At 37.2% G+C, this 15,920-nt stretch overlaps 1 long non-coding RNA gene across 1 annotated transcript; it reads right to left on the bottom strand.

Moving 5' to 3' along the window:
- Positions 1-27: 27 nt before the first annotated feature.
- On the bottom strand, positions 28-15,914 carry LOC104910852. Its single transcript, XR_793474.3, has 4 exons — positions 15,831-15,914; positions 14,728-14,852; positions 2,088-2,219; positions 28-1,056 (listed from the first exon to the last, which is right to left on the bottom strand). It is a non-coding gene; the product is annotated as an uncharacterized LOC104910852 (long non-coding RNA).
- Positions 15,915-15,920: the final 6 nt, after the last annotated feature.

The following is a 15,920-nucleotide window of genomic DNA, read 5'->3' on the forward strand; positions in this document are numbered from 1 at the left end:
AGAGTTTTGTTTTGTTTTTGTTTTGTTTTTTTAAATTCCATTATTTGAAGCAGCAATTTATCTGCTTTGACTCTTCAGTGTTCAATACTCATTTGTTTAAATACAGATAAATAAAACACAACAAAAATAAAGTTACAGTGGAAATCCACCACAGTTAATGTGTGCATATCATACACAAAGCCTCACTGATCTGCTTTTGTGTTCTTATTCATAACTCTCAGTATGCCAGGACAACTCTGAATTTTGTTTTTAAAGCAATGAAACAGGATCCTACTTTGTTTGCAATCCTGTAAAATTTGGTTTGTAAGCCCACAAACTAAGGACAAGTATCCTCCAATCCGCTCTCTGGACTGCTTGGAACAACCTTATTTAGAAGCAGTCTTTTTTTTTCCAGCAAGGTTCACCACCTGACTGAACTGAGCTTACAAGCAAGAACACAAATTTTTATATAACATTTTGAGATTAAGAGCTTCCAAGAAGTTATTGCAGGATTAAAAGCAAATTAAATTAATAGCAGTAAGGTGGTCTTTTAATGGGAAAAGCAAAAGATATATGTAGACACAAAAAGAACTGAGAAAAGACTTAAAATGTTTCACTTGCTGCTTTTTTTTTCATGGATTTCTTAGGCCTTTGTGGCAGACCTTAAATCTACTCTGTAACTGTACACAGACAGATACAACCTGCAATTGTTAACACAGTGGAATTCAGAGCAAGTCAACCAATCTGCAAGAGATTTCTCACTGAAAACAGAGCGAGCATCCTAAATCGTGGCACAGTTAATGGTAATACATGAATTTCCACACCATCAGGCACCAAGAGGTAAGTACAGTTTGTTCGCAGATACACAATCTGCATGGGATGATTTCCTGTAACAGTGTATGGGAAAATGATACCTTTTCTTTTTAAAATTTAATAGAAAGGGACAAACTTGCCTGATGTACATTCACTACAAACGAATTTTCCTGCTGGTCTTCCAGAGAGCCCAAGGCAGCTCACGTGAAAAGCTCGATAGCAAAGTCCTTCACACAGCAGGAGATCACCTGTTTTTTCACATAGCTTTTACAACACAAAGGCATTTAATGTTAAAGAAAAGTTCATATGCAGAAAAAATAGTATTCACTATTCCTTTCCATAAATTGCTCCTCTAAATCTCTTTTCCCATGGGCGAAATAAAATTAAACAAGCAAAAGACAGCACTGCAAATATCATCACGTGCCCTCGCTTCCTGTTGCAACAAATACTAGTCATTAAACTGTGAGAAATACCACTGATAGAAACATGGTACACGAGAACATACCCGGAAAAAAGAAACAAGAACAGCTTTAAGAATTTTTCCCTGAGCAAACTGGTGGCATCCGCGCAGGTTTAAGAGAAACCTTATTTTCCCTTTCTTTGGCAAAAGGAAAATAATCTAGGAGACACAACGATACTTCTATATCCACACTGTTAGCAGTGAGATAAAACTAAAAATGAACTCAACAACAATGCTGGCAGAATTTAAGTGATTAGACAACATTTAAAAATAGATAACCAAACCATCACCATTATGTACAAGAAGAAATGGAAATACAACTGCTTTTCCAGTCTGCTGGAAACAACTTTAATCAGCCCAGAGCTATTGTATTGCCCTTTCATAACCTAAGAACTCTGTAAGCACAGATCCAGAAAGTGTTCTGCTTGCAGTGAGCATGCTGTAAGTGCAGTGCAGCCACCTCTGCTGTGCTCACACTGAAGCACACAACCATGTCAAACTTTCTTCTCTGTATTAGCAGACAAGCAAGCAGTTCTCCGTCATGTAACCCAGTGACCTGGCGAACTTCATGCACTGTCCTTGAGGTACAAATCACATTTATTTTACTGATCTGGAAACTAAACCAGAAAGGCTAAGTCACTTATTTTAGATCAAGAAAAAAAAATTAGGAAGAATTTCATTTACTGATACGGCAACATGTTCACTAATGTCTCCTCCATGCGATAGGCACAATAAACCTGCGTCTGCCCTAATATTGTCATTTTCAAATTAAAAAAAATCCCTTTTCCAGGATACCTCAGAAAGCACAGCTCCCTGCCCAGCTACCGTCTCTCACCTGACACACATATTCTTTTTTTGTTCCCGTTCCTCGCTCAGATTTTTTGGATGATATAGACACTTCAGTCTGAGTTTCATCAGCACTTTCATAGGGAGACTCTGAGCGCTCATCTCCTGGGCCATCGAAGATCTGAAGATTAAACACAGACATTAGAGAAAGCAGCCACATAGGTGAACTTTTTTCAGAATGTCAACCGAAGGAAGCAAACAGACTGCAATTCAGGCTAACAGATTGAGGTAAGTTCTTTTGGTTTTGTTTCCCCACCTTTAAAAAGAAAGTTTGATTAAATTCAGAGTATGCACTTGTGGAAGTTGCATCAACAGGACAATATAACAGCTATTTTCACAAACTCAACAATTGCCAAAACAAAACACCAAGACTTTGTAATATGGCATTTTATTTGTACTCAGTCCTATAACCCAGTTAGTCAGTGCCTAGCCAATAACACAGGGACATCGTAAAAACCCACCACTAAAGCTTGAATACATGCTTTACATGGTATTAACAATGCATTTTAGAAAGAAACTCAGTAAAACTTCAAGCTGCATACCAGAGTCTCTGACTCAAATATCCTTCAAGAGAGTGGTAACGTTATACAGAAGAGAGAAAAACTATGTGTAAGGAATGTCACAGTTAACAATGAATTCAAAATACTCCAAAAGATGACCTTGTCATGCATAAATCTTACATAAAAAGTCTTACCAAGTGTGTTAAAGTTAGAAGATTTCTAAAAAAACATATTCATAATTAACTTCAAGGACAAAAATCCTAACATTCAAGAGAAAACACCATGCTGTTTTCAGTCCAACAGAATTCAGGGATGGGATGCACATATGAGTCATATGTCTTCTCCCTTGTTACAGCAGAAAACGCAGAATTTCATATTGCAGCACCAGTCTGAACTCAAAAGAATTGTTATGGCTACAGACATTCTCTACGAGAGCATCACGATTTGCAACTGCAAAACAAACCTGTCACTTTTCTTGATACTTGTTCTAATGGTTATTCACACGTATCATCAAAAATAATGCCTTGAGTTCCTTCTGAGTTGTCTAACTGTTACCCACAGCTGATGATGCTTTCTTGAGGTATTTCACTTACAAAAGCCCTTTGGATTTTTTCTCCTGTGGAAGTACACTGCAATTAAACCCATTTCAATCCTTTTTGGTAAGCCAGAATGCAGTCTAAATTTCTCACTACAGAATTTTTTCCAGCCTCAGGAGAATTTTGGTGAGTTTTCTCTGACTGGAGACAGTATTCCCCAAGTCTCCAAGTACAACATCCAAAGCCAATGAGCATGTGACTTCTCCTCTGCACTGCTGCTGTTCCACTGCCTAAGGACCTGCCCTAACCTTTTCAATAAAACATTGAAACTCAGTGCTCAAGAGATCATTTTGCCAAGAGCTGTTTGTCAGGACACAAACGCTCCACTCTATATGAAGAATTTGCTTTCTGTTTTCATACATACAATCTTATACGTATCCATATTAAACTACACTTGATTAAAAATGGTCTGGCTCAGCAAGTAATTTAGACAGCTAAGTGCACGCTCTGTATCAGCCCATCTCCACATCATGTGCAAATTTATTAGAAGTGATATATTTTGAAATCAGAGATAAAAACATAAAGACATCAGGCCCAGTATTAGTCTTTATAAAATCCCTTGTGAAATGCTGACTTTGACTGATTACTTCTCACTGTTGCTGCCAGCTAACTTGCATTCCTCCATTTAATGTTTGCTCTCTTTGAATGGGTCTAAAATTATTTCATAAATTGGATCTGACTTTTTTTTGAGATTACTTTCAAGACTCATATTACAAATTCATTTTCTCTGTGCAAATGCAAGCTATTGAAGTGATTCCTACCTACATTTCATCTACAATACTTCTACAACTGGATTCATTTCAAGATTCTCCCCAATGGTTTTATAAGTGGTATCCTTCAGTGGGTTAAAAGAACTTGAATGTAGAGGCATTGCTTTGTTCAGATACCAGGAAATCTCTGATCTCTGGAAGGAGATGGGAAGCAGCAAACTGCAAATGCACACTGTATGCCTGGCCAGGAGTAGCCAGGTTTTGCTGGGAAATGCTGGATTAAGAAGGGTAGTACTGGAGTTCAGCAGAAATCCAGAAGTGTTTTCCCTTAGGGTTTAAGTAAACTTAGACAACACTCTTTATTTCTGTTTAAAATCTTCCCATAGAAACACTACTTAGTATAAGCAGTGCACTCCTCTAACCTTTTTTAGTACATCATTATGTTCCTGTTAGAACTAGCCAAAATTAGTCACATACACTAATTTAATGCTACTAATGTCCTCTGTATTTCCCCTACAGTGAAAACTTTTTCTTAAGTCCTAAGTTAAAACTTTTGTACACAGATCTGAAGAGTTAAGAAAATTGTTTCCCCACCATGCATCCCCTGGAGAAGAGCACCCTGCTGCCCCAGCTCCCTGCTCTAAAGGCAGAGCACAGAAACAGAACAAACCCTATGACACATATGCCAAGACAAAGGAGAATAAGGTTTGCTTTACAGCAACAGTTTATTGGCTTGTCTTTGGTTTATGTAGTAGTAAATAGTCAAATGAAGGATGCATATGAAAAGGTAATCCTATGGACAGATGGAAGCCTTTCACAAACCCCTTAGACATGGGCTACAAAATCACAGCCATGCATGAACCATAGGTTGAAAACCATTTCCTTACAGACCTGGAGTTTTACTGCCCTACTTAGGGCTAATGCAACAGCCCATCATTTACATTGAATGGTTATTGTGCTAAAGCAGTGCTGGCAAGAATTGAATGCTACCATCACAGCCACAAAACCCAAATTCTTGCAAAATTTTAAGACAGAACTTGGCAATTCACAGCAGCCTATAGATTCATGATGGATCTCACGCATGAATACGCATCACATGAACAAAATATCTGGAGACAATTAGCTACAAGGCTACCAGGCTGAGAGTATCTTGCAGGAAAAATACCACCTCTGCTTTGCAATCATCAGGAGCCCTGAGCAAATCACAGATCAGACCTCCATTCAGCACCATCACTGCACTAAGCAGCCGAGCAGGGACACCTGCTGCAACGTCAAAAGATCACTGAATCTCTAAGCTTAGCACTGGACTTAAATTGCTTTGTGCAAGGTGCTACAATACCAAAGGTGCATCCCATCCAACACTGAGAGCTACTATCATCAACACTTGAGTTTTCATTTTAGGAAGCAAACAAAGGGCATGGTGAGCAGAGTTCCTCTTACACTTGTAAGAGAGGGATGCCATTCTGAAGGAGAATTCTGAGTTTAAACTCATGTTCTCAATCTCACTTTCTACTAGGCACCTCCCTCAGTAAATAACTCTATTCTGTACACTCATTCTTTGGGTCTGCTCCCTGTGATCAGAGCCAGAATCTGGGAGCTCAGCTCCTGAGGCTATCCAGTAAGCTGATGGAGACATAACGAAGCCAAATGTGTCCCTGTCCCCTGAAGGCCTGTGAGAGGCTGGGACAATCTGTCGAAAACTATTTTTTGGAAGACCTACAACAAAATGGCACGCAGAACAGGGAAAGGCCGGGGTGACTGCCTGCAGCCTGAGCATGCTGCGACAGCACAGCCAGGGCTCCCAGCCACCAGGGAACAGTTCCACAATAAAAGTACCTTCTGATTAAAAACGCTAACTGAAGCGGATTTGTAAGACTACTGGAAATCACTTTCTACAGTAAAACAGTGCCACCTCTAAAATTAAACATTAACACTCGTGGGATTTGTTAACACAGCTAATACGTCACATCGTGACAGATGTGATGGATGGATATGCATTCAGCAAAAACCAATACAAGTTTTTTGTGGTCTTTTTTTCTAAAATTGTTAAGTCAAACGTGAATCTTCCTTGTGATCATGCCAGAGCTTGCCCTATCCTTATTTTTGTAACATAATCTCCCTAGAAAAGTAAATTGCACATAATTACCTCTTCTGATCTTTAGGCAAAGGTTCAAAGGAAGCCACGCTTAGATTAGTGGCAAAACCTGTTAATTAGTAATTCACAGCAGTTGCCAGTTTGCTGTGTTATTCTGTTGCACATGTTGAGTAATACCTTATTTTTCATAAAGCTTTTAAGACAGTATAAATTTAGGGAGAGAAAAGGCAAAGCTGTTCACTTCAGCTGTGCGACTGACAAGTTGCAGCAATGAGATCACTCCCAGTCCTGTAATCACAGGCGTTCTCCATTAGCAATTAACAGTGTTGTAGCACGGAACCAGCATCCTCACAAGCACCAGCACACATTCACATTCTGCACACCAGACAGGCTTTCCTGATCTCAACTACAAAACAGCTCAGTTTCAGAGTAGTTGCTGTTAGAGGCTCTCACAGCGTGCTGGCTGAACACAGAGCAACCAGCTGATATTTGAGAACTCAAATCCACGTCCTTTGAGTGAAAACTGTGCATCTGTGAGCGCATAGGAGAGACAGGAGAGAAAGGGAAAAATCTGAGTTGAAAACAAGGACTAATTGAAATCATCAGGAGCTTTACTTCCTATTCCCATCAGATTCTCACAGCTATCTTTCCTTTTGGAAGAACATTATCCACTGCTCACACACGTGAGAGAGCATGGAAGGACACGTGATTACCTTTTTTTTTAAACTAATTTTTTTTTTTAAACACGCTCTCTATAGCTTTGTTATTGGGAAAATATTCATTACTGAGTCAAACTGGAACAGAATTTTTGGCATCTCTGTAATTCTTTGGTTTTAGTATGGTATTTTTATCACGTTTTAGCAACTGAAAGATACAAATTCTGGCAACAGATCACAATATTAAGAATTGGGTCTACTGATGTCAACATACATTGATCATACATCTTACGTACTTCAACGTTTGGGTAACAGCTATTCAGTTCTATGACAGTACAACAATCAGGGCATCAAGACTTCACATCTCCAACGTTGTTGTAATTTCCTTTGGAACTAAGCCTTTTTGCATATGTTAAAACTCCCTATTCACAATAATCAAAAGAAGCATTTAATGGATTCTTTCAGACAAACGTTGACCTACTTCTAGAAAGATTGTGGAAGAATGGTTATAAAAGCAATCTCCAGCATTATTTCTTCACTGAATGAAGATGCTTTGCATACTGCAATATTTGATGTATAAAGGCAGATTACACCAGCAGCCAATACGGTGGGCAATTGTTTAATTGCTAAATATAAGATTTTCTACTGCTTAATTATCTAAAAGGTTGTGCAAAAGTGATACTCAGTGTGCACAAAGATGTGAGGACAGACTGTAGAATAATGTATTTTCCTTCTCAAGGTTATGCTGAGTAAGTAAGAATTCATTTTTGATGGCGGCTGTTGGTCAGGCTAAGAAAGGAGGGAGAAATGCGTGTGTATTTACATTTAAAATAATAAACCAGAGTATGAAAAGGAAGTAAATTGAGTCAGCAATGTATATAGTGTGATTTTATATGTTTATATTCTTAATTTTGTCTTTTTATTGAAGCTGTCTAGAAAGATATGTGAGAAGAAGGCAGGAAAAGAATTCAACAGAAGTATTATGTAAAAATCACTTTTAAAATGTTTTTCTTGTAATACTTTCCTCAGCTACACCACTGAGAGTTTCAGCTCACTGCACCAACAACCAAGGCCTTCAACGGTGAAAGGACAAAGCACTAACGTATGGAATCATCTTTCACTCTTACATCATTCAGTACATCTAAATGTTAAGCTCAATTCTGTAACAATTTTTAAAGTATTCTTTGCAACCAGATTCCCAATTCAAGTTTTAGCCAGAAATTTCAGCAGAAATGTGAGCCAACTCCTTATTCCCTCTGGCATTTCTTTTTTTTTAATGACATGCAAGTTGGCATGTAAGCTCAGCTTGCAAATTTCTAGAATGATGTGGATGAACTCTGCAAGTGGCACCATTAGTTCCACATCTGGATGGTTGAAATGTCATGCATTTAAAACACACACGCACACATATATGGTACTGACATATATTGGATGACTGGATGCCAACTGAGAGTATAATACAAGAAAGGATGATGTGGAATTTAAGAAGTCAAATGATCCTGCATTTTAAAGAACTGAGTGAGAATGAAGTGAAATGCTTTGTGGATATTTACTCTATCCACCCATTTTTTTTTCTATTCAAAATTTTCTACTCCATTAACAATTTTCTACTTCCTTTCTGACAGCTCCCAAATCAAACAGTGCCAGCAAAACCACTACATCATAATTTCAAGGAAAACGATATTCAGAAATCCCAGATCTGAAAACAAATGGCTGTACTCATCCATCTGCAGCCTAAGAATTCAAAGAAAAAAAAAGTTGCTAGAGGATGAACATAAAATGCAACTGTTCTGACCTTCAAGGCTGACTCTCAACCAGCTGTTGATGCGGCCATTAAGTGTGCTTTTTGATTTAACCTTAGGATTAAGTCTTCATTTTTAAAAGCTGATATTTAAAAACCATTTTGCTGGCTCATGTCATCTTAGGGGTGGGGAAGGGGATGTAGGTGATGACTTTTTTTCTTCCCTGTCTTTAGAGGATGAGAACATCAGTATTTGCTGAGGCAAAAGCACACACATTTTCAAATACTATCCACTGTATATTGGCAATTGCAAAGTGTAAAAGGTTCAAGTACACTTCAGTGCTTATTGGCTTCACCAGGAATTTTCATTTCCTACAGCCAATTCAGACATGCTTTCCCTGCCCAGCGTATCAAGGTTCAAAATGAAATTGGAAATTGCAGTGAGAAAGTTGCTAGCATTTATGTATCCGTGGTGCGCACACAGGAATGGGCTCCAACAGTCATCTCTCCACCAGCTGCAAACCCCTTCAGATTTTTTCTAGCTACCAAAGTGCAATTTTCATTAAAATGTACATGCTCTTCCTCAGAGCACTTTATCAACACATTCAGTCTTGTGAAAGCAGTTCTTGTATTACTCAAATGTGCTTGTTAAACAGCATACATTAAGAATACAAGCTGTGGTCTTAGTCATATTAAGATCAGGTTGCTCTTCCGTCACGTTGTGCTTAATCAGTTAGAAAATCAACTAAAGGGCAAATACTCTCAGACAGGACAGTTAACCCTCCTGCTTTCCTTTGTTTGACTCAAATATCTTTTGTTTTATAATCCCAGCTGTAGAACATGGAAACAAAGTCCAAAACGTAGATTTCCTTTAAAGCTAGGGTATGGAAAATAAAAAGAGCATGGCAGAAGCAAGCCACCTCTGCTGCAGGTTCATCAAAAATTCACAAAAAAAAGTAACCTACCGCTTCCAGGTCACCCACTATCTCTAACAGCTATTTTGCATCTTCTTGTAAGCATTTTGTATCATTTTCCATGACTTCTGAATGCTGTTGGCTATTAAGCTCCCTGTGCTTAGAACTAAGGACACTGCTACAAACTCAGACCTGCAGTGACTTCAGCATCAGTGATGTCCACACCACAATCAGCCAGGAGGAAGTGGACTAGTCTGGCTAAGAGCTTCCTACTGAAAGATGGATCTTCTGATAAGGAAACTTGTTAGTCCTTCCACAGAGATTTACCAACTGCCTTTTCTTCTTAACAAAAGTCTTAATGACTAGTTGTGTAGTTGTTGTTTCTTTTTAAATCTAAGCACAAGATATATAAAAATATATAAACGACATGCAGATAGATCAGACTGTATTCGAAAGACAATCTATTGTGCACCCACACGCAGACAGAAAAACTGACAGAGCCAATTGAGTTACAGTTAACATTTCCTTTATTTCAGTATAAGAATTCCTGAACTGAAGAATGGTATTTTGGCCCATACTGCTAGACTAGGTAAATTCTTTAAGTATGCGGTGCCACAAGTGTACACAGTACTATCATAGCAAAAAGACGGCCTGGGACAAGTTTCATTTTTATTATTAGCAGTAGTTAGACGTTTCAGGTAAGGATATTATGCATTTCTGAATTTGCCTGGAAAGTTAATTAGAATTTTGAGAACATTTTAAAACATTATAAAATTGCCTATTGACACCCATGATACTTTGGTACGAGATGTGGAATAAAAACCTACATGTGATAAACATTCAGTAAACAGATTCTCTGCACTCCAAAGCCTAAGTAATACACAAGCTGAGAGTAATTACATAAGAAACTTAATTTTCTACACAAAACGTGCTGCCAAAGAACACGATTCGAACCTACAACTTTTTTTTCTTCACGTGAAAGTGAAAGCATTGTAACAAAGCAGTATGGCCTGGTAGGCAATGCAAGTCATTTCAACTGTTAGAGGCTTTAGCAAAGGTTTAGCACAAAAGAAGTCCAATTACTTGCAGTGTTCCACAAAACCATACCCCTAACTGCTTATTGGTGCTTTGAAACAGGGAAGCAAAATCTATAGGCATACAGAAACAAACAGGAAACAACTGTCTGCTAGGTCATGAAGGATGTAAAGAGAAACTAAATATTGTTATTCTTAAGCCTTGTTTTGAAGAGAAAACTATCACTGAAGGAAGCTAGGAATAAAATGCCAGAAACACATTGATACACATATTTTTAAAACAACCTGCAAGGATATCTTCAACTATTTTTTCTTCAGAGCAGTAGTTTCTTAAAAATAATGTGAATTTCCTTCTTCCTTTCTGTTCTTAGGATCACAAAGGCAGTTATTTTTACCTTTATTAAGCATGCCTGGAGTATTTTAGTTGTGTAATGTAGGACAACTAGACTCCAGGGTTGATAAATGGAGCTGACGTACTTAGCTGCAAGTTGTACACGTCTCATGACTGCCTTCTGGTTCAAACAGCTTACCTTTTAAGTTCTGTATGTATTCTTTCCATTCTGTATAGATACTAATACCCATTAAACAAAAAACAAAAACACAGATAAAAGAAATCTGCCTCAAATTAGTAATTTAAAAAAATGTACTGTTTAATAAGCACAAAAAAAGCAAAATTTAAGGCTACTGTCTTACATTATTAGGCATTGGAAATACAAGAAGTTGGAGCTATAACCAGCAGCTGAGCATGTTTTGACACTGGATGTTATACAAAGAATTCCCTCTAGGGAAGATACAGAACTTACATTAAAAACACCACTTTCAAGATCTTTCACAGGCTTCTTTCAACTGCCATCTGCTGGTCAGCTCCTACTTCATAAGGGTACGATGAATGACAAACTAGCTAAGGATTTAGAGTATTACGTGTTCTTTATTTTGTCCTCTTTAAAGATATTATGATTCTCTGACAAAGTTCAGAGGTAGCATCTAGACCCTACAGGATACTATGACATTAATCTACTGTGAACAAATCCATTCAATTTAATGAAGCCGGCCAATAACGACAAAAATTGATTGAAAAGCTACAACAGGTATGTCTTGTGCAAACACACAAAATGTACTAATAATCCAACAACAGTGGTAATGCAAAGCCTTTTTTTATTTATTAAAAAATACTGGTTACACTCTACTGGCACCTACTACATTATTAGGGGTAGAAGGAAAAGGCAAAAGACAGCACTTGCATCTCTTTTCAAAAATACGAGGTTTTGGATGGTTACATCGAATCTTATAGCAGCAGTAAAGTACTACACTGAACTTTTGTAGACTTGGAAATGTTGATTATCTTTGTCACACTATGCCCCCCACACAGCTGCTCATTAAGAAATATATTTCAAGGAAATTACTGTTGATGCCAAGTGCCTAGAAGTAAAATTAAGTATTTTCTTTCCCCAACATTAAATGCAGGTATGACATTTACTCATTCATGTATAAATATCAAATAAAAACAAAGGCATTGCTATTTTTTGTCCAATGACTTACAGAAAATCCTTACTTGTCCTGTCCATCATGTTAAAATAATTAAAACCCCAATCTTTTGAAAGGAGCAAAGGCCTACCTTTTACCCTCTGGCATGTTAAGTCTTCTTTTTAAGGGAGAAGCCCACTCCATGGTTCTCTCTCCCTTCTAAATTAGGCACCTAAAATGACTTATGGATTAAAAATTTGGGCTTCCGTTCATTTTGTAGTATTTCAAGTATTCCCATTTAAAAATACCCCAAATAACAATAAAAACCATCCAAAATCTTTGTAAATAGTCAAAATAAGACGATCTTTCAAAGAAGAAAAAAAACCAACTGTGCACGCCCCTCTTTACTAAACACACTTCTATTAAACTTTAGTTGCAATGAGTGACATTTAAGAGGTTTGCAACTAGCTACAGTCCTTGACAAATAACAGTTATATGCAGGTTTCCTTCTAGAACAAGCTGTCCACAAATAGCGAGGGAAAAAAAGAAGGAAAAAAAACCAACAAAACCAAACAGCCAGAATCCACTTAATATTGCTTGGTGAAGGTGTATGTGCTTGTGGAATATGCAGTATTTTTTTTCACCCTTGTCAGAAGATCATTTAAGTCACCACTTAGAAGTGTAATAGTGAACACAAATATAAAAGTTAGTCAGCAAATGTATTTAATTTTGAAAAGAATTACATCCTATTCAGTTAGCAGAGCAAGGCTTTCAGCATTGCATGACTGTGTTTATTTTTTAAAACTCCTTCCCTCGTCTTTCTGGAGAAGCTTTCTCTCTGGATGAACACTCTCAGGACATACATGTATTTAGCTGTTTAGACAAGTGCTAAATCACAGTACAAAAGGGAAAAAGGTTTTTAAAGCCACCCACAACATCCAAGGTTTATATTTTTCCTTGTTTTGTGAGTTCAGAAATACATGCCTGTCATATATATATATTTTTAATATTTATTTAAAGGCAAAATAAATCTATTATCATAGGAAACAAATTGGGTCCAACCCTTAGCTGGTAAAACTTTGTGTCAGTGCAGCTTTAAACCATTTAAGGATCCAGCCCACTGTTATCTACTCCTCAACCCACCCAGCTCTCTTCAAGTCTGTTTTTTTGATAGGGTACATTTTTGTTACGTTGACTGCAGGAGGGTTGAAACTAGATGTTCTTTGAGGTCCTTTTCAACCCAGGCCGTTCTATGTTTCTATGATTCAACTGTTTTGAAACATTAGGAAAACATGAATTCACTTTCTTATCTGTATATCTGCCCTCTGAGCACTGTATGACGTTAATTTTCCTCGCACATTTTGCTATTCAGCAGTAGCTGAGCAAATTAAGAGTGAAGTTTTAAGATTTTCATTTCAGCCTAAACAATCATTTCAATTTTTACATGTAAACTGCTAAGACACAACCCAAAATCCTATCCAAAATGAGACTTTTATAGAGAAAGATTTCTGTAGACTTCATTCTTGATTTTTTTTTAATAACGCTATAAACAGAAATAGAAGGATCTTTCTCCTGAGATTACAAAATTTAGAGATGCATATTTAGAATGAAAAATATAGTATGATCCTTAAGTGGGTCTGGCTTAATAGCTGGTCCCAAATACAAACAGCTTAGATTGCAAGTCCTGATAGTAAAGTCAAAACAGAAGAAAGTGTTATGCCAATAATAACCGGGAGTTTCTCAATTGCAAGAACAAAATGAGAACAAGTGTTATTTTTCTTGACTATGACCTGGACGTTTTTTTCTGGGGGGACTTCTTTAGTTTATTTTATTAGGGTACAGGAGGGAGAATGCAAGGTGGTTTTTTTTTGTTTGTTTTTTTATAAAAGGTATTTTCAAGTTACAGTAAGATAAACAGCCATTAACATGCAACCTTCCCCACCCCCCAAAGGTAAATCATTTATGAACATAGTCTAGATATTTTAACTGCATTCATTATAGTGTCTAAGCACCTCATGCTTTTTGTTTAAGGAGACTAAAAAGTCTCTAGGATATTTGGAAGCCCTACTCCCTCATTAGCAGGCAAGTATTTTTTCTACAACTTCTGTAATACAAACTTCTTGAAGGTGTTTGCCCATGGATAGTTTAATAAATCCTACCAACTACATTTCTGAATCCACCTGCAACACAGCATGCATACTTGACCCTCATGCTGCTACTCTTTGGCTGATTTGTTTTAATAGTGTAGATAACTCAGGAACGGTTCAAGGGATTGTATGAATACAATTCTGGTACATACATTTCATTTATTGTATGTCAATTGAAAAGAATTACAGTTCCAAATATGCAGAGCTAAGACTATGATTAGTAAGTATCAAAAAGATACATCCTTCACTGCCTGCTTAACTCTTCCGACAATGAAGCTATTTGCATCACAGAGAAATAGCACTTAAACAGCCTGAAAACTAATCTGAGCTTAAAGGGGCTCTGCTCAGAAAACTGTCCAGTTCTACGTTGGAGGATTAGAAACTTGCTTCAATATAAAAGCTATGGCAACATGACAATATTGAGTTACATAATGTAACTAATGTAGTACGCTTACATAAAGTCTGTAGAAGAGAATACAGAACACACTGGCATTGTACTTTGCCTCTAACAGAAGGTTACAATTCTAAAACTTTGTTGGTAAATACATTAAAAACCACAATAATATTTTGACGTCCCAAATCAGACGTTCTTGTTACAATAAATGAATTTGCAATGCACACATTAACAGGTTTCACAGAGGCCAGAACTGTAACTTGTCTAGAGCACCAACGTTAGAGAATTCGCCTTTGTTTTTTGCTTTTAAACAAAAAGATTCACACCTGAAAATTTCTGGAATTAAATGGCTGTGTGCAAACACCATTTTTTTTTTACCTCATTCTCAGTTAAGGAAGCTGAAGGAGATGAACTTTTGCTAAAAGCAAGAGTTGAAGATTCTGCTGCTGAAGCCCGATTTCGCTTCTTCAGAGGTTTACATGCATCAGACAGATTTTTCGTTGCTGTAAAATAATTTTGGTTTACAAAGTGAAGTTTGGAACTTTAAAACGTTATCTCCCTGAAGCCATTTAAAATATTCCTTCAGATAAAAGAAGGAATGATTTACGTAGGTCTTCTGGGCATTTAAGTAAGGCTGAGAAAACAGGAAGTTTCTGAAATCACGTGGTTTTGCTTGATTTTAAAAGCAAAGAGGTTTCTATTAAGCAAATACATACTACAGATGGCTAAAAAATGTTTTCCCCAAGCACTTACATCTATTAAAAGCAAAACATCTTGTGACTTATGACCTCTTCAAAGCAGAGGTAACAGGTACGTCCTCAAATAAGCACTAGAAGGTCTACATTATCTCATCAGAATCTGCGTACCACTAATACTTTGTTAAGAGAAAGCTCTTAATAATACAGGGACAAGGTACCAGACATATCATCATTTCTATGTTGTGCAGAACTTTCTGAGGCTTATTCATCTTTGGAATTTCATTATAACATCTAAAGAGACACGCTCTTACAGAAGTTATCTTAACCTTGAACATCTGGTTTTTGGCACAAGGTTATTTAGAATTCCCTCTCATGCACCACACTGCCTCCCATAAAGCATCATTTAAACGGTCTAAAATTACATAGTAACTGATTGCAATGATGGTCACTGTACTTGTTTTATTGGGCAACTGAAGAACAAATTGGAGCAGTAGGATTTTTATCGCTGCTCTCCAAGATCACAGGGAAATAGCTTTAATTTGGTGCCATCAAATGGTGAACTTGTGAACTGCTGCTCTAAATCAGCAATGCACAATTTCAAGCAAGTATAATGCTGCAAAATGGTGGTAGTGGAGGAAGAGGGCACAGTCCCCCCCCATCTGTGGCACAGTGGTGTATCTTGTTATTGCATCAGCAAATTTAGCTGACTACCTCAGGCAATCTGTTTATTTTTATATTATTTAATTGAAAAAGTTACATTAAAACTTATTCTGACCACATTACCTGACTGGTTCTTTTGTGAAGAGGAGGTTTCTGTGACCTTAGTAGAGTTTGTTTTTGGTGTTTTGTCATTGCTTGTCTCCCTCTGTCACA

Source organism: Meleagris gallopavo, chromosome 4, assembly GCF_000146605.3.
Source record: "Meleagris gallopavo isolate NT-WF06-2002-E0010 breed Aviagen turkey brand Nicholas breeding stock chromosome 4, Turkey_5.1, whole genome shotgun sequence".
Taxonomy (NCBI): Eukaryota; Metazoa; Chordata; class Aves; order Galliformes; family Phasianidae; genus Meleagris; species Meleagris gallopavo.